The sequence below is a fragment of the Triticum dicoccoides genome, chromosome 3A, assembly GCF_002162155.2.
Source record: "Triticum dicoccoides isolate Atlit2015 ecotype Zavitan chromosome 3A, WEW_v2.0, whole genome shotgun sequence".
NCBI lineage: Eukaryota > Viridiplantae > Streptophyta > Magnoliopsida > Poales > Poaceae > Triticum > Triticum dicoccoides.
Genome location: NC_041384.1, coordinates 744382653 through 744401257, shown reverse-complemented (window position 1 = coordinate 744401257; position 18605 = coordinate 744382653). Strand labels below are relative to the sequence as shown.

At 41.3% G+C, this 18605-nt stretch overlaps 1 pseudogene; it reads left to right on the top strand.

Annotated features, from left to right (window-relative positions):
• Positions 1-4151: 4151 nt before the first annotated feature.
• On the top strand, positions 4152-4820 carry LOC119273222 (annotated as a pseudogene).
• The last annotated feature ends 13785 nt before the right edge of the window (positions 4821-18605 follow it).

Genomic DNA, 18605 nt, shown 5'->3' with positions numbered 1-18605 from the left:
AGAGCCGAAAAATTGGCTCAGTTACACCCCCAGAAGTCCACTTTTCGCTGGTTATGGACGAATTTCGTACCAGCGGACACAGGCCGAACCCAGCGTGCTGGGGGGCGCCTGGAGGCGCTGGGGGAAACCATTTTGGCGCAAAAGACTAGCAGGCCCGGTGAGTCAGCGACCGGGCGCGCTCGTCGTCCTCATCGCCTCGGTTTTCCACGAGGAATCAATGCCAAGGCTATCGCGCCAATCAGCCTTCCATTGATGCCTCGTCGGCGGCACAGTGAAGGCACGGCGACGCGCGTCCTCGCCGGTGAGCGCACACCCTCCACCGGCACAGAATCCTCTTCCCCTCTCGACCTGCCACCGCCGACGCGCTGATACGTCTCCAATGTATCTATAATTTTTTATTGTTACATGCTATCATATTATCTGTTTTGGATGTTTTATATGCATTAATATGCTATTTTATATGATTTTTGGGACAAACCTATTAACCTAGAGCCCAGTGCCGGTTTCTGTTTTTTCCTTGTTTTAGAGTTTCACAAAAAAGGAATACCTAACGGAGTCCAAATAGAATAAAACTTTCACGATGATTTTTCTTGGACCAGAAGACACCTAGGATACTTGGAGTGCAAGACAAAAGAGCCACGAGGAGGCCACAAGGGTGGAGGGCGCGCCCAGGGGGTAGGGTGCCCCCCTGACCTTGTGGGCCCATCGGTGACCCCCTGACCTAGATCTTCCTCCTATATATACTCTTATACCCCACAAACATCCAGGGGAGCCATGAAACCACTTTTCCACCGCCGCAACCTTCTGTACCCGTGATATCCCATCTTGGGGCCTTTTCCGGCATCCTTCCGGAGGGGGATTCGATCACGGAGGGCTTCTCAATCAACAACATTGCCTCTCCGATGAAGCATGAGTAGTTTACCACAGACCTACGGGTCCATAGCTAGTAGCTAGATGGCTTCTTCTTTCTCTTTGATTCTTAATACAAAGTTCTCCTCGATGTTCTTGGAGATCTATTAGATGTAATACTCATTTGCGGTGTGTTTGTCAAGATCTGATGAATTTTAAATTTATGATCAGCTTATCTATGAATATTATTTGAATCACCTCTAAATTTTTATATGCATGATTTGATATCTTTGCAAGTCTCTTCGAACTATCGATTTGGTTTGGCCAACTAGATTGTGTTTTCTTACAATGGGAGAAGTGCATAGATTTGGGTTCAATCTTGCAGTGTCCTTTCCTATTGACAGTAGGGTCATCAAGGCACATATTTTATTATTGCCATCGAGGATAAAAAGATAGGGTTTTCATCATATTGCTTGAGTTAATTCATCTAGATCATGTCATCTTGCTTAATGCGTTACTCCGTTCTTTATGAACTTAATACTCTAGATGCATGCTGGATAGCTGTCGATGTGTGGAGTAATAGTAGTAGAGCATAATTGTTTCGGTCTACTTGACACGGACGTGAGGCCTATATTCATGATCATTGCCTTAGATATCATCATAACTTTGCGCTTTTCTATCAATTGCTCGGCAGTAATTTGTTCACCCACCCTATTATTTCCTATCTTGAGAGAAGCCTCTAGTGAAACCTATGGCCCCGGGTCTATTTTCCATCATATAGGTTTCTGATCTACAATTCTAGTTTCGTGCAATCTTTTACATTTTGTTCCATATACCAAAAATACCAAAAACATTACTTTACCGTTTATCCATCTCTATCGGATCTCACGTTGCAAATAACGGTGAAGGGATTGACAACCCATTTATCGTGTTGGGTGCAAGGTTGGTGTTTGTTTGTGCAGGTATTCTGTGGCTTGCTCGTTGTCTCCTACTGGATTGATACCTTGGTTCTCAAAACTGAGGGGAATACTTACACTACTGTGCTGCATCACCCTTTCCTCTTCAAGGAAAAAACCAACGCAATCTCAAGAGGTAGCACGCGCGTTTCTCTTCTCTCACATGAACAATTTTTTTTCTTCTGAGTGGAACGTACAAGCCTAGGCTTGAACGGGATTCAAGGAGGTTATGGTTGAAGATCATTAGGCTCTGAAGGTGTTATCTCACATGCTTGTGTTTAGTCGAGATCGTCGACTATGACATGATGTACCAAGGAGTACTCGCGATGGGACGGGAAAAGATAATGATCTTCTCCTCTATTGTGTTGGTGACTTACAACTGCGGCCGCCGCAAGCGGGGGCGGCAACACTGGACGACTGCACTTTGGTGGTGCTCCCCGAGTACCGTGTCTTGGTTCCCGGGATGAAAACCCAAGTTCTGGCCTTTATTGGTTGTACCTTGCAATGGCCTTGTCGAACGCATTGTTTTGGGGTGAACTCAGACTTTCTCCAGGGCGAAAAGTGAAGATCTTCGGTCAGGCAAATTGTAACACCTTGGAGTCGCCTTAGTATTATATCATGTTAAATTAGAATCGTATTTTGATCTTCCTAGGTATTGATTTTTGCGTGAAATAAAATACATGAAGAAACTAGGAACTGGCATGGAACCTTAAATTAATAGTTTAGTCAAAAATTGTATAAAATATTCCAAAGTGATAACACAATAGCATTAACCAATAAAAAACTATACATACATTTCATGACATAATAGCGCATAGAGCTTAGTGCCAGTTCAAACATCTCAATTTTGTATGCACATGCGCAAAATTTATAGGAATTTCAAACATCTCAATTTTGTAGGTACTGTCAGCTGATGTGGTAGACATTGCAATTAACCGTACCCTATATGTGGTGTTAGGGCATCTCCTTCTTCTGGACTGACGTCAGCCCGTCCCAGAGAGCATTGGCAGGGGAGGGATCCATCATGGGAGTGGTGCGGAGAGGGATCAGAGGTTGATGACAGCAGCCATGGCCGGGGTACCGACTTTTATAACAATGGTAGGAGGCAGACGGACGGACGAGTGGCGCCGGAGGAGATGCCTCGGCAACCACGTGCCATCAATGCGGGCGGCAGTCGGACGGACGGGTTGCCGCCGTGTCGTTTGAATGTGTGGTTGTTGCATGCACCAGGAAGCAGCGTGGTAGGCAGATGGACGGATGGGTGTCCATTCTGTCGTTTGAACGCGTGGCAGTCGCTTGCACCGGGAAGCGGTGCGGGCGGTGCTCCTGGACGGCGCTCCGCTTCAATGCCGGCGCTGGAGAGCAGTTGCTTCCGCTCTAGCTGGGTATGAATGCGGGTGTGACGCTTTGGAGCGGCGCTGAGCGAAAATGCGTGGGGCGGTGGAGGGTTTTTTGGTGGATCAGAGCGGTCAGAGACAGGCTTGGGAGCGGTCCGGACTCCTGCCAACCTTCCCACGTTTGTCTCTGGTTAGCGGGAGAAAACAGGTCCGGACAGCCCAGCGGACCGATGCAGGCCCGCGTTGGATGGCTTCCGCGGTCCGGACCGATATAGGTTGTTCTCAGTGTTTTCAGAAAGAAAAATCCCCAGTGTTTTTTCTTAGAAGATTGATTTTCTCAGTGGAACATAGAAGGCTGGGCTTGGATGGGCCAACCTTACATCTTACATGGCATGCTAAGCCTGCAGCTGCGTACAACCTCAGCGTTAATCTCAAAAAAAGAAAAAGAAAAATTCAGCGTTCCAACACTCAGCTGCCTGCTTCCCATTGTCTAAAATCTGAAAACTGCCGTACCCCCCAGTCTCTCCACTCTCAGCAGTGGACGGACTAGAGAAAGAAGGATCGGAGCAGTCGGCGACCTCACCCTGGCCTGTCCCCGTCCGCGCCCTCGAAGATCCAATCCTGGTTAGCCCACCCCTTTTCCTTCCCTTCCTTCTCCATCTAATCTACTAGTGATTCCTTTTCGTGTCATCTTATTTTCCCTCTATTAGTAAACCCTAGCCAGATTTTCCCCTCCTAATCAAACCCTAACATCCATCCTCTTCTACAGCAGTGCAGAGAGAGAGAGAGAGAGAGAGAGGAGAGGGTACCGCTGATGGATCCCGCTGCCGAGACTCCCCAAGGCCAAGGGTAAGATCCCATTGGTGTTCCTCCCCCTCTTAATTTTGTGTCGTGCACTACTTGCTTTGTATATGCTATCGCTATTCTGGACGGATGTGGATATGTGTGTTGGATTCTAGCAGCTGCCCTGATGTGAATATATGTGTGTCCATTGATTAAATTCCTTTTCATGCCAGGGCCGATACCTTTCCCACGTGTGTGGACGGCAGTTGGCTGCGCTGTTCTGTGCCGCTGGCTGACCCAGTGTCCGAGGTGCTTGGCGACGACAACCTCCTCATCGAGATCCTCGTCCGCCTCCCTCCGAAGCAGTCCTCGCTCTCCCGTTTGTCCGTCGTATCCAAGCACTGGGGCAGCATCCTCTACGACCCCCAGTTTCGCAAATCCTTCCTCAAGCACCACTGGAAGCCTCCTCTGCTTGGGTTCTTCAGAGGGTATGCTAAAAGCTTCATTCCTGCCATGGACTCGCCTTACCGTATCCCTACTGCCCGCTTCTCCCTGCCCAAGAGCACCATACCCTACCACACTGATGAAGCATACATGGGCTGCTGCCATGGTCTCTCTGTCCTAATTGACACGAATAAGCATGACACCGTCGTGTGGGATCCCCTCACCGGCAAAGAGCACATCTTGGCTTTTCCACCAGTATTCCAGTCTATGAGGACAAACTCAACCTGGCATGACGTTGTACTGTGCGTTGATGCCGAAGATGGGCACGTCCATGCAGATTGCTTCTCAAGCCCATTTAAATTGGTTTAGGTCTGCGATGGATTCAGTTCACAGGCATGTTGTTCTCTCTATGACTCGGCATCTAGCGTTTGGGGCAATATTTTCTCGGTGACCATAGCAAATAAGATTTCTGCGACAAGCCACAGCATCCTTGTCGGGAATACACTTTGCTGGTTGATTTGTGGTGGTGAAGTTCTTGTTTTTGATTTCGAAATGCAAAGTCTTGTTGTGATCAAGACATCGGTGGAAAACCATGTTACCAACGACCGGTGTTTTCAGCTCTTGCGGATGGCCGATGGTGGCCTTGGCCTTGCTGGTTTGTTGGACCCGACGATCCAATTATGGATAGGAAATCTAACTGTGATGGTATTGACGAATGGGTGTTGCTGCGCAAAACCATTCCACTGGATGAGATGCTTCCAAGGAGAATAAGTTATGGATTTTTTGTTGGGTATGATGAGGACACAAATTTGGTTGTTCTATATACGATGATTGGCAACTTCACGCTCCAAATTGACTCGATGCAGATCAAGCATATTGTTAAAAGAAACTAGATATGTCATGACACCTTTCATACCTACAGGAATTTCTATACTACAGGTAATTGCTTTGATGCCTGGCCATTGCTAAAGGCTAAATACAATTACATGCTTGTAATGATCTTTTCATCAGAGGGATTCTAGAAAATGGATAATGGCAATAGCTGCAGGAGTGAAACCATCTGAAATAATTAATCAATTGGAACATCTGGAGGCGGTTTAAGGCTTGTCATGTTTTCTTATTCACTATTCTTCCTTGCAAGAATTAAATTTATATTGATCGATCTTGATATAAATCGTCAACTCATGAATCTTGTGCTCTAGTTTTTATCGAAGAGTAGCACTAGTTTATTAATTTCACGTAGTGCTATGTTATGCTTGTTTTGGAACTCTGGTTTCCCATTCCGTGCATACTTTATTTTGGCTTTATTGTCATAATTGGTACACAACTTACTCGACAATTATTCTGGGTAAATGCATTTTCTCTAAACATATAATACACTAATTCTTTTTTGGACCTGGCAATATATGTGGAGCCACATTGGACTTTTCTTTGAATTTTCATTTGGTTTGGGTTTCATTTTCTTCTAGGCAGTGGAGTTGGGAGGAAAGGGACGGATCTGGCCAGAACTTTGAACACACCTGATATGCTAATGTTCTATCTTTGTCAAACAACTTAGGTAATTTTCTATTTTCTTATACCCTTTTTTTGTTTGGTTACCCAATTTACAAGATGGTGCATATTCTATGCTTGCATTTTCCTTCGTACTAGACATACTAGTTTGGCATACTAGACATTTTTCTATCGTACTCCGAGCCTCATAAATAGCGTGGCACAAAAAAGTAAATCTGGAATGAGTCAACATTCTTGGGAGTTCTGTTATTTTTTGCGTCACATGATTGGTGGAAAGTCACCGATCTCTTAGTTTCAACTGCGATCGTACATAGTTATGTAGCAAGAATCTTGTAAACATGTCAACATACAGCTGCCAGTACAAACTAAATGCTCTGTTATTGTTGTTCTCCATTTGTGTTATCAGTTTGTCGAATAATGATGGGATGATTGAGCTCTGGATATTTTTTCGTATAATTTGCACTATGGCAAGGTTAATATTTATTTTTGGGAATCATCCATAATTTGTTTTTCTGAGTGGGCATGATAAATTAGTTTGACTGAGATGCCGTTGATGTTCTGCAGGTATCCAGAGTTAAATTCGGGTGGTTGAGATGCGGACATGGCTATTTGGTGTAAGGAAGTTGTTCCATTTTGTATGGTGTGTGGTGGATGCTCAAAGTGTCCTACTATGTAGTTTGCAGATTCTTCCATTGTGTATGCCGCGCGGATGTGTTGTGGTTGATGCTTGTTCTACATTTATGTATTGTGGCCTGTGAAGTGGAATTTGTTGGATTTAATCATGTGGACTCTTTTATACTATTATTATCTAATGTCGACATGCGTGCCTGGTTACTAGTTAGTGTCTCATGGAGTTTCTTTGATTAAATGATTGATTCTGTGATGTGAGAACTTACTGGAAAGATGAACATTTAATCCTCCTTTTCTAAAAAAAACTAGAAAGATGAACAAAGAATAGTAGGCTCTAGCACTTTACACTGTTTCTTGGTATCCATGGTTGATTTCTGTGAGTCTTCCTTGTGATTTAATATTGATAAAGCTGCTTCGATCTCCACTTACGGAAGAGGAATACAATGCTTGCATAGGCCCAGAGGCAGACATGGCACACCACCAAGCTCCAGTTGTCTACATTGTTGGGCTGCTACATGATACTTTAGCACCTCTGATGTTTCAGCAACATGAAAAGCAACTGTTGCATATCTTATATACAGGGCCGTCTCCAGGAATTCGGCCCCGGGTGCGAAATGCAAAATGAATTTCTATAGTTTTAAAAATTCTTGTAACTAAAATATTTATATACAACTAAAGAACACTCTTGTTTAAGCCATTACCTTTAAATATGTGGTATTTTGTACAATATAATGGAATGTGTCAAATACACCAACTATCTTCTATAAAGAACACATCGGTGAAGCAATAAACATAGAAAAGTTTATTAAGTAACTTACTTAAGAACTGATGCACATATACAGTATACCCATTAACCATTAAATTATTGAACATGAAAAATGACCTAAATAATACTTCTTGGTCTTGGGGCCACCTGATGGACATGGACTGGTCGGTGATTATCAAATAAATCTCCAAATCAATCTGGCCTAAGCCCGAGCGCTTGACTGCCGGCTAGCAGCGGCTGCGTTCTTCTTTTCCTGGCTCCGTTGGACCTTGCTGGGGCTCGTTTCTGCTCGAATTTGTTATGCGAATTTAGGAGGGCTGGAAAGAATAGTGGGGCATAAGGCTGACCTAGAGGGGGGAGTTGGGGAGAGGCTCGGGGAGTACGATCCATCGATTGGGAGGAAGCGCTCGGGCGGTCAGATCAGGCCTGATAAAAAATATACAAAGTTGGCCCGAAAAATTGGGGCCCCTTGGGATTTAGGGGCCCGGTGCGGTTGAACTGCTCGCACAGCCCCCTGGACGGGACTGCTTATATATCCGCATTGTCTTGAGAGGCAGGCAAGAAGGATCTGCTGCCAAAACGCACAACCAAGAGCACAACATCAGGAGGAAGCACGAAATGGAGCGGCCACAACGCTTAATTGTTCGTGCTCTATGAAAGCTGTTAGGAGTCTATGTCAGTTTACCATTGTTTCAATGACAATTTTGATATTTTTTATTGTGAGTTCATTTTGATGTGCTTCTGATCCTAAGATGTCAGTTGACTTTTATGCATATCTGTCCCAAAATTTGGCATGGTCCAGGATGCACACAAACATTTTTGCATTCACTGGCTGTTGGCAATCCATTAGTCATTATTGGTAGACAATGCATGCATCTGACATCAAAGTAACTTCTTGTGTTAAAAAAATCAAAGTAATTTCTTGGTGAGAGTGTTAAACTGTGGTTTAGTGCACAAAATGAAAAGGAGGTGCTGAGAAATTTTATTCAATAATCGTGTGATGATTACTACAGAAGAAACACCCAATGCCAAATTTTTTGGACAGAGTGCAGTCTAATATGTATTCCTTGGTTGCTACATGACCCTTCAACACCACCTCTTATGTTTTCAGTAACATGGAAAGTATCACTTTTGTTTTCAGTTTACTGGTTATCATTGATTTCATTTTTATGATAGGATTGCTCGATATGGTGTGTGTGTGTGTGTGTGCGTGCGTGCGGGTGTGTGTGTGTGTGATATAGATTTTCTAGATGAATGTTTGTGTGATATACATGTGGACACAAGACATTTTGTGATGGGTCCACCTCACCTCAATTTTTTTTTGTCCTCCGCCACTGGGTACACTCGTATCTATGTTCAAAGGAAGAACCTGATTCTGAAGGGAAAAACATAGAAGACATGGTGGAGACTTTTGGCTAGCATCATGACAAATTAGAAGACAACACCAAATTTAGAGGGAGACGGAAAAGCTGATCATGACCAGCTACATGCCCTTTTCCTAGAGGGAGCAACGACATACATCATGACCAGCGACATATATATAGGCCAACACTATTCTAATTCTAGGATTACAATAACAATTTGGATCACGGTCAGCCCTATATATAGGCGATCGGTTTGTTTCCTGAGATTCGAAACCTAGGTAACCAGTGCGCCCTACCTTATCCATACTGCCCACCACTACCCCACGAGCCACCGCTGCCTCCCTGCCTCACGGCGCGCCACCGCCCACACCACGGCTCCTCGCCTCCCCGCCGCCCGATGCGTGGCCTCCCTACCGCCCGATGCGTCGCCTCCCTACTGCTCGACGCGCCGCCGCCCCACCCCATGACGCACCGCCTCACTGTAGGCCGTCGTCCCCACGCCATGGCGCATCGCCTCCCCACCGTCGAACACGCCGCCGCGTCGCCTCCTGGCACAGCTCCTCCCAGCCTCCCAGCGCACCGGCGCCGCGAATCACGCATAACTCGCCGTCCCTCGTGTGCTAGCCACCGCGCGCATCACGCCCTCCCCCACCACCTGAACATCGATCCAGTCGAGGGGCGGCAAGATCCAGCCGACCGCGACCCTCGAAGACGGACGGGAAGCGGCGTGCGGGGGATTCCCTCCTGCTCACAGCCGATGGAGTCGTTGTTCCCGCCGCCGTCCTCCGGGGCGACCATGCCGGACGCCGCTGAACCGCTTGCTAGATCCTTATCTTCCCCACGTCCTGCATCGTGCGACACAACTGGACTTGAAACTGCATGACAGCTTCCTTCCGCGAGGACAGCTTGCCGGTTTCTCTTGATCTTGCCCCAAAATCTCGAAATAGCCATGACTTAGTTTGGCCTCGCAAACCACTTGAGTTTGATGTTTTTCGTTGTTCAGAACAGCTTCAGTTAAATGTGTGTGTGCTGATGTGTTCGTCTGTGATGCATGCTCCCGTCCTCCACCCTAAAAATGCACCGGCGCCAAATTTTCTTGTTGTTTAGCCGCAACAATATTTCTTGATGCCTGCTCTTTTTACAGTGATTAACTGATGCTTGTTGATAATGGTGCATGATGTTGCCTGTATAAATAAAGTGTGTGGCTTTGAATTGATGGTTCTTGCTGATGCAATGACCGGTCCTTTGTTTCTATTCTAAAGCTGGAAAGTTTTTTATTTTTAGCTGGTGATCTTGTGCTATACGTGACCACTTGGTCGATGTTGTGTTGTTTCTTGATGGCATATTATTTGTTATAACTACATCTACTTTGCTTGTTTCTTACTTGCATCGCCTTGGCTCTTGTAATGTTACTTGCTCTGGTTGTATATGTACGCGAAATTATACACACGACAGTTGCTGGACGAACTCTGGACGATTGAAGAATTGAACGGTACTGTTTACCTTTGCTCTAGCATCGATGGCTTGATGCGCTACATCGTCTGAAGATCATCAATGCGCTACATCGTCTGAAGATCGTCCAGAACCCTTCGGCTGTGTAGCAGCACTCAAATGTACGCAGTCTTATGTTTGTTATGTGATTGAAATATGGTGCAAAACTGGGTGGAGTTGTTTCTCACATATGTATGTTCTCGACATGGTTGAAGCTTCATAGGACTTTTTTCCTTTCCAATGTCAGAAGCTAATTCGCGACAAAGGTTTCGTAACCTCATTTACAGGAGAAGGTAGACATAAAACCCGAGGTTCAAAAAATTTAACTACAATTATTTGTGTCTGAAAGAAAAACTGCACAAAAGTTTGGAATTGGTAAAATTAGAAGGAACAGCAACACTAAGAAAACATCAATATGTTTGTTGAAAAAACAGGCCCCCAATATTTTGGAAGTTCACGCTAAAAAATCCATTAAGTTGGAAGAAGTTCAAAATAATAGACAACAATTTGTGTTTATAAAAGAAGGATTTTTCCATTTAAAGTAATAAACAAGGAAGTTCAAATTTAAAAAGGTAAGCAGTTTGTTGGTAATAAAACAATGAGATTTTTCTCATGGCTAAAAACCTAGAATACATTTTTTGGATTTTCCATGTTTCTAAAAATATAAAATCATGAAGTTCAATTTGAAATAAACGAACAGTCCAGTGAGTATAAAACCCTAGTATTTCCTATTTCTAAAAAAATAACCAACAAATTCAAATTAACATTACAGAGCAGTTCAAAAGTTTATAAAAAAGCAGATTTTCCTCATTTCTAAAAAAACCATAAAGTTCAAATTAAATTAACAGAGCGGTTCAATGTTTGTTATAAAACTAGGATTTTCACCATTGCGAGCGGAAAGTACCAAAGTGTACGTCCATCTTCTCATGGATTTTGTATTCCTAGAATCTTTCTCGTGGATTAAAATGTCAATCCTTCCATCATGTTTTTATTTTGGTTTTTGTTACTCCCAAATTCTTTTTCATGGGTTACCTCCGAAAAATTTAATCAGCTTTGTTTTAAATGTACCAAGATTCATAAAAAATGTGAAAAGTTAACACGGAAAAAAAGTAGAGAAGTTAAATGCTAATTAGTAACTTTGAATAACCAAGAAGTTCAACTTAAAAAAGCAGAGAAGTTCGAAGTTTTTGAAAAGTGAGATTTTTTTTCTCGTCAATAAAGAATAAAACAAAAAATTTGAAATTAAAATAAAGGAACAACTAAAAAGGTTTAAATAGATTTTCTGCATTTTGAAAACACAATAAGCTCAAACTAAAAGAGCCAAGAACTTCAAGATAAAAGAACAAAATGGTTCAATGTATACAAAATGATTTCTTTTCAGTTTTAAAAAATAAAACCAAGAAGGTCAAATTGAAATAATATAGCGGTCCCATTTTTTAATATAAAACATATTTCTCCAATTCTAGGAAGACTCCTAGAAGCTCAAACAAAAAAACTAGGAGTTTAAATTTAATATACGAAGAGGTTCGATATTTATTATTAAATTAGAATTTTCCTCCTTACAAAAGAATACCCAAAGAAGGCCAAATTAAAAAAAGAGCAACTCAATTTTTTTAGAGAAAATGGATTTTCCTTGTTTCTACAAAAAACTTAGAGGTTCAAATTTAGATAACTGAGAAGTTCAATGTTTCTAAAAAAACCAAGAAGGTGGAATTAATAAACAAGCAGTTCAAAAAGTTTATAAAAGTTAGGCTTTCCCTTTGTTAAAAAATACCTAGAAGTTCAAATTTAAATAATTGAGGAGTTCGATATTTATGATAAAACTAGGACTTTTCTTGTTACTAATGAATAACACCAAGAAGTCCTAATTGAAAAAATGAAGTTGTTTGATGTTTATAAATACTTAGATTTTCCCAATACTAAAAATGGTGAAGTTTGATGTCCATAAAAAATGCAAATTTTTCTCATACCAAGAAGTTCAGTCCGAAAATAAACAAGAAGTTGTATGATGTTTATTACAAAATTAGGATTTTTTTCCATTAGAAATGAATAACACCAAGAAGTCCAAACTAAAAAAACTAAGAAGTTCAATTTTAAAAAATACAATAGTTCAATGTATATGAAAAAAATCATATTTTCCTCGGTAATAAATAATAAACCAAGATGTTCAATTTAAAAAATGGAGCAGTTCAATATTTATCACAAAAACTCAAATTTGTCCCATTGCAAACGAACAAACCAAGAAGTTAAGTTCGAAATAACGAAGAAGTTGTATAATGTTTGTTACAAAAGTAAGATTTTTTCCGCATAAAACTCGAATACAATTCTTTACTCAAAATATAAAAAGGTAAAGTTCAAATTGAAATAACAGAGAAGTTCGGAGTTTTTAAAACCTAGGATTCACTTTTAAAAACAACTCATAAACGAAAAAAAATGGCTGCTAGAAGTTCAAGTGCTCAGCGAGGAAAAGTTTAAAAAAATTGTGTGAGAGAGGTTCACCGTGTATTTAGATGTCCAAAATACATAAAAAGTATGTTGTTTTTTTTTGTTTTAAAATAATTCTCTCAAACCAAAGAGAAGTTCAAAAGTGATAACAACGGGAAGTTCACGTACTACATGATGTGTATTTCATATAATAAAAATATAATAAAGTGAAACAGAGTGAAGTTCAAATAGACATGCCATAGAAGTTCAACTACTTCAAGCAGTGCAAAAAACAGCTCGTCAAAAATAGAGTGATGTTCGAACAGACATGCCCGAGAAGTTCAACTACTTTAGGTACTGCATTTCCATTCGTGATGAAGGCATAAATCATGATCTCGTCATTTTCTAATTTACATCAAAATGGCAGGAATATCATTTGTGTAAGTTCAAGTCCTCGGTCGGAGAAAGTTAAAAAAATATTTGTGAGAGAGATTTATACAAAAGGAATATCATTTGTGTAACACTGAAGAATGAATGAGATAATTACAAAAGAAAGTATGTCACAGAAGTTCAACATGAAAACAACACGAAGTTCAACTACTACACTGAATGAATTTCACATGAAAAACTTTTAAAATCATCGCGAGTATGAAAAAACAATCAACACGAGAAAGTTGTGTGCTTACAGCTGCTTTCCACCGGTATATCACTTGCTCAATTCCAGTGAGTGGATGGAGAGCTACGAGCAGTGGATGGAGAGGTACGGGCAAAAAAAGCACGTGAAAAACTGAGTGAAGTTCAAGTAGACATGCCGAGAAGTTCAGGTTCTTCACGCGGTGCATTTTCGAAGAATCTGTTTCGCGATAAAGGCGGAACAAACGATCTTTTCATTTTGCAAATTACTTGAAAACAGCAAGGAATCACAGAAAATCATCAACATGAAAAAGTTTCAAATTTTCCGTAGCTTTTCAGAGGTATATTATTTGCCCCATTCCGATAAAGTTTGTAGAAATTACGGCAAAAATACGTTTTTAGCCATTTTCAAAACTGACATAAAACCGTAATGAATTAGGAGAAACAATATATACAAAACAATTTCGCATTTCTTCATGCTTCCCAACGCCATATCATTTGCTGCATTTGGACGTACGGTTAAAAAGTTAGCTCAAAAATACGAACTCAGTGGAACTTGTACCGTTTTCTAAATTACTTTTAAATCGTTCAAAATTAGAAAAAGCTTTTAACATGAAAAAGTAGCGCATTTTCATAAGCTTGCCAATGCCATATTACTTGCCTCAATTGGATTAGCCATTTAGAAATGGAATCGAAAATAACAACTCGGGTGTTCCATTTGCGAAATTCTATGATTTTCCTAATTACTCTTTAACCATAGGGAATTAGAGAAAACTTTCAACATGTGGAAGGAGTGGTTTTTTAGCAGCTTTCCAATGCCATATTATTTGCTTCATTCCGATAAACGGTTTAAAAATGCGATCGAAAATACGATTCACGTTTTTTGTATGAAGAAAAAACGCTTTTCAAAACTGCTCTTAAACCGCTTAGATTTTGCCAAAAATTTAACTTGGGTCATGATATTGATGTCCATAGCTTTCCAACGGTATATCACAAGCCCCATTTGGACACCTTTTAGCTGAAGTTCAACCTAGTACTCGGGAAAGGTCAGGCGCGTTACTCGGGAAGTTCATGTTGTGATCAGAATATTATTCTAATCCCGTGATCAGAATAGTGTTTATGTGTGTGTGTGTGTGTCTATATATATATATATATATATATATATATATATATATATACATATATATATATATATATATATATATATATGGTTCGACCACCTCGTTCGATCCCCCTGCACGGCAAAAATCGGACCTCCTCCACCCCTTCCTGTTCCCGCACGAAAGAAAATAAAAATAAAACAACCCAAGTACGCACGTCGCACATCCCATTCCCCTTCCCCAAATCCCTCGCTCTCGATCCCTTGTCTCTCCACGGAGGAATCGCCGCCGCCGAACTCCTCCGCCCACGAGCGGCAACAAACTACAACCACCCTAGATTGGAGTGGTGGATCCGCTTGTTGGCATCTCATCTCGTCTTCATCGAGTTCAGGATGAGCTCCACGCGGGGAGGGAGACAAATAGGAGTGGCCCCCTCTCCCCCCGCGGCTTCGCGTCCGGCCTCTCGCCTCCCTGACTCTGTCGGGCACAGTACTATCTCAACCGCGGCAGTCCACCTTCCCCCCGTTGCTCCAGTTCGTTCGGCTTGCCCCTCGCAGCCTCGCCGGACGCTGGCTAGGCGCTAGAAGCCATCCATCCATCCAGGCATCTACAAGAGTCAAGAGACCAAGCTAGAGTACCTGCCACCAAGGTAATTTCCCTTTTCTAAAATCTGAATCCTGTTCACCTCATATAGTCATATGATAGTTAGTTCTGGTGTTTTTAGAAAAATAGTTCAACTGGTTTTTACTAACTGAAATAATCCTATTTCAAGGAATATACATCTACTTGGAAGAAAATAATGTTGTTTATGCCAACGGGATCAGCCTACATGAAACTGAAACTGAGGGACATTTCTGTACCTGTTCATGTTCTGTTTTGATTAATCTGCAGTTTTGCAACCAGCAGGTTGATTCTAGTTGTCCGGCTCACCCCTCGCTGGCTAGGCGCTAGAAGCCATACATCCATCCAGGCATCTGCAAGAGACCAAACAACCAATGTGATTTCTCCTCTGTTTTTAAAATAAATCTCAAGCTTTTTTGTTAATTGCTACTGATACAAGCCATCCATCTATATTCCTTAATAAAATATGTGTAAATGCGGCTAAGGAACAAAATGGGTGATGAATATTTGAACAATTGCTTGGTTACATTTGTTCAGAGAGAATTCTTCAAGTAAGTGAAAAATGAGGATCTCATCAATCTCTTCCAAAAAGGAGATGGTAAAGTTATATTGTAATTTTCTTTGCCGCTTTGTAATTTCCACAATAATATTTTGCTACTATTATCAATATCTGGGCATTCAGTCATTGATGTTGATATCTTACTACACATTTGTTGTTCTATTATGTTGTTTTGTCAAACAAAATTAACTTGAATACCCAGGAAAAGATTCCTCGCTCGGCCGCTGACTGCCACACCCCCACGTTTTCCTTTCCAATGGTAGAGGCTCATAGTAGCCTGTATTGTGGCACCCCCATGTTATCCTATCCCAGGGCAGGACCTGCGAGTGGCAAGGGACTGCCGAAGACTGGCTGGTGGCGGAACGAACGGCGGGGCACCGACTGGTGGCAACGGATGGTACGAGGCAGTGGGACCATGGTAGGAGCAACTAGCGTGAGGAGGTCGCTTGTGGAAATCTGGCGAGTGGCGGCGGCATACATGGCGTATGGTTTGATGTTTGCTTTTCTACCTAGATGAATACTTATAGCACTAAATTTATGAATGTAGACTGCATGTTTTCTCATTGTCTTAATCTCATGTATATTGGTTATGCTGATCCTAAAATTGCCAAAACACTGCTTGATAAAATTTACTCATGTCTGTTTTTTATTGTGCAAACTCGTTGTACGTTGAATTTATTTATAGAACCTTCCTATTGTGATTATGCAAATTGCATGAAACCTAAGTTGTCCTATTTTTTACATTAAGGAATTGAAACCTTGTGTTGTTGTGAAGACACACACTGAGTTGCTATATATCTCATAAAGTATTTGGCTTGCATTATATCCAACTTCTACCTGCACACCCACAGCGATATGCCCTTGTGTTACTAATGTGTGCTCTATTATTTCTCATGAACTTCAATGGTATTTTCATCTGTTCTAATACCAATTATAATACATACAATTGTCGTTTGGGTTGCAGGCAATTGTTGGAGATGGCTCAATCACCCCACCACCACTACCGCCATTCTCTCCGGTTCAGGGGCCCTGTTGATTCATGGAATGGCATGCTTCCTACCCTTACTGACAAAGCGTCATGAGGTCTACTGACCCAAACTTGCACTGATGGGATCTAATCTTATGTGATGTTCTTTAGTTTAAATTCTCTGATTTCGATTTTGATTGAGTAAATCTGCTTGTGTTAATAGTAGTCCAATTAAACATTAAAAACATGTATTGCAAGGGTCCAGGGTCTGTTCCAGCCTTAGTCTGTTCTTACAATCTAGGAAGATCCTTGATGTATATGGTGAACTGTTTATGAATATGTTAAATTATTTATGGAAATTTCACTAATAGGCAAGCCCTATTGGACAGAAAGACACACATAAGGGAGGGCATCATTTGAAATTGTTGCATAATTGTTAAGATGCAACATGTTTCAGCTTGACTCCACATTAATCCCAGGTTCTATATTTCCTGCGATAAGTTTAGTACCCTGCTTTGAAGACTTTGGCAGAGATGGCGGCATGGAAGTTTGCAGAGGCGAATGCAATGGATGTTGTTGTGGGGAATCTACAGACTGTTTTGAGCCTGATGATTACACCCAAGGTTAGTGCCAATATGGTCAAGTTTCTTCGCTTACTAGAAGCTGTGTATATATCACAGTGTTTGATCATTTATTCCCGATGAACCTCTAATCATAATTCATGACCTGCTTGATTATTTGCTAGATACCAACATTTATGTTGTACTCTTTATTCATTTCTTAACCCCTCCAGAAATTTTGTAGTACTGTTTTGAAACAACCACTATCTTATACAAACTTAATACGTTTCATTTTTGATGAAACCTTTGACATTTAACTTTGTAAACTTTAAAGTTAGCAAATGGTTGAGCAAATTAGTAGTACTTTACAATAACTACATCAAATGAAGCTAATTATGTTGGAGTTGATATTCTGTAGTAAGTATTGGAGAGAAAAATTTCATGTTTCATTATCTCTTTCAGATAAGATGGCATAACAAAACATAGGTCAGAAGATCATCATGCATTGGCATTCGACATCATTTCAATGAAAGTTAGTTGCATTTGCTTTTCAGAAGAGACTTTCTTGTCCAGGTTAGTGTACACTTCGCTAAGCGTACGCACAGGTAGCACAGATGAGTACATGGCTTTCTTCATTGGGCCAGTCCACGTGGAAGGCATCATGTTAGCCTCTGGAGAAAGATTCAGTCCTATGGAGCATATTATCAGTGACACGCTGGAGAGCCTCTGGAGCAGAGGATGCATCGCCTGATACTTGGACAATTAGGTGTATTCCTTCCCTTCCATTGTAGGTTCCGGGTAGTTGCATGTCATGTTAGTCTATATAAACAGGACTTGTCAAAAGTTTATGATCTATTGTCTGCTTAGCTCATGTTCAGATCTGCACGAGAAATAGATCTACAACTTGCTCAAGCCATGTTGAAATTTGCGGCAGAAGTAAGAATTCTTTTCTTTCCATGTACCTATTTATGAAATCAGCCTGGTAAGTAGGTTTACAGTTAGTAATCAATGCAGTGTGTAGTGTCATTGTTTGCTTGGATGTACATACATGGAACCGACTGATTCCTTAATCACATAGTAGTCGACGGGGTTGTGTAGGTACTCCTTGCCTTTTTCCCGTGGCAGAGAAGGGGTATTAGGGTAATAGAACTAGCAAGTTACTACTATCATTCTCTCAAAGCTTTTTCTAAACCTGGTACGAATGGAGGTCTTGTTGTTTTATTACTCTTTGATTTTTTTCATATCATCATGTCTCATGGCATGTGAGGGTCATTCCATAGATTTGCTAACAGTAATAAAAGGTTTGGGGTGGTGGCAAGGTGAGATGATAAACTTTTAAAGCAAGGACAATGCTAAAATAAGGACGGATGAAGGCAATGAAGGTAGAGGGGAAGGAAGGAGTAGGGAGATAGATGTCGCTTTTGTAAGGAAAGAAGGAGAGATAATCTGCATTTGCCACTGGTATATCAATGAAACCACACCACGTCATGCTTGACACATACAATTCTAAATTAGAACAATTGGGTCATACATGTGTTTTTGTTATTCCATTGCCAACACACTAGAACAATTGTATGATCCATGTGTTTTTGTTATTCCGAGGCAACGC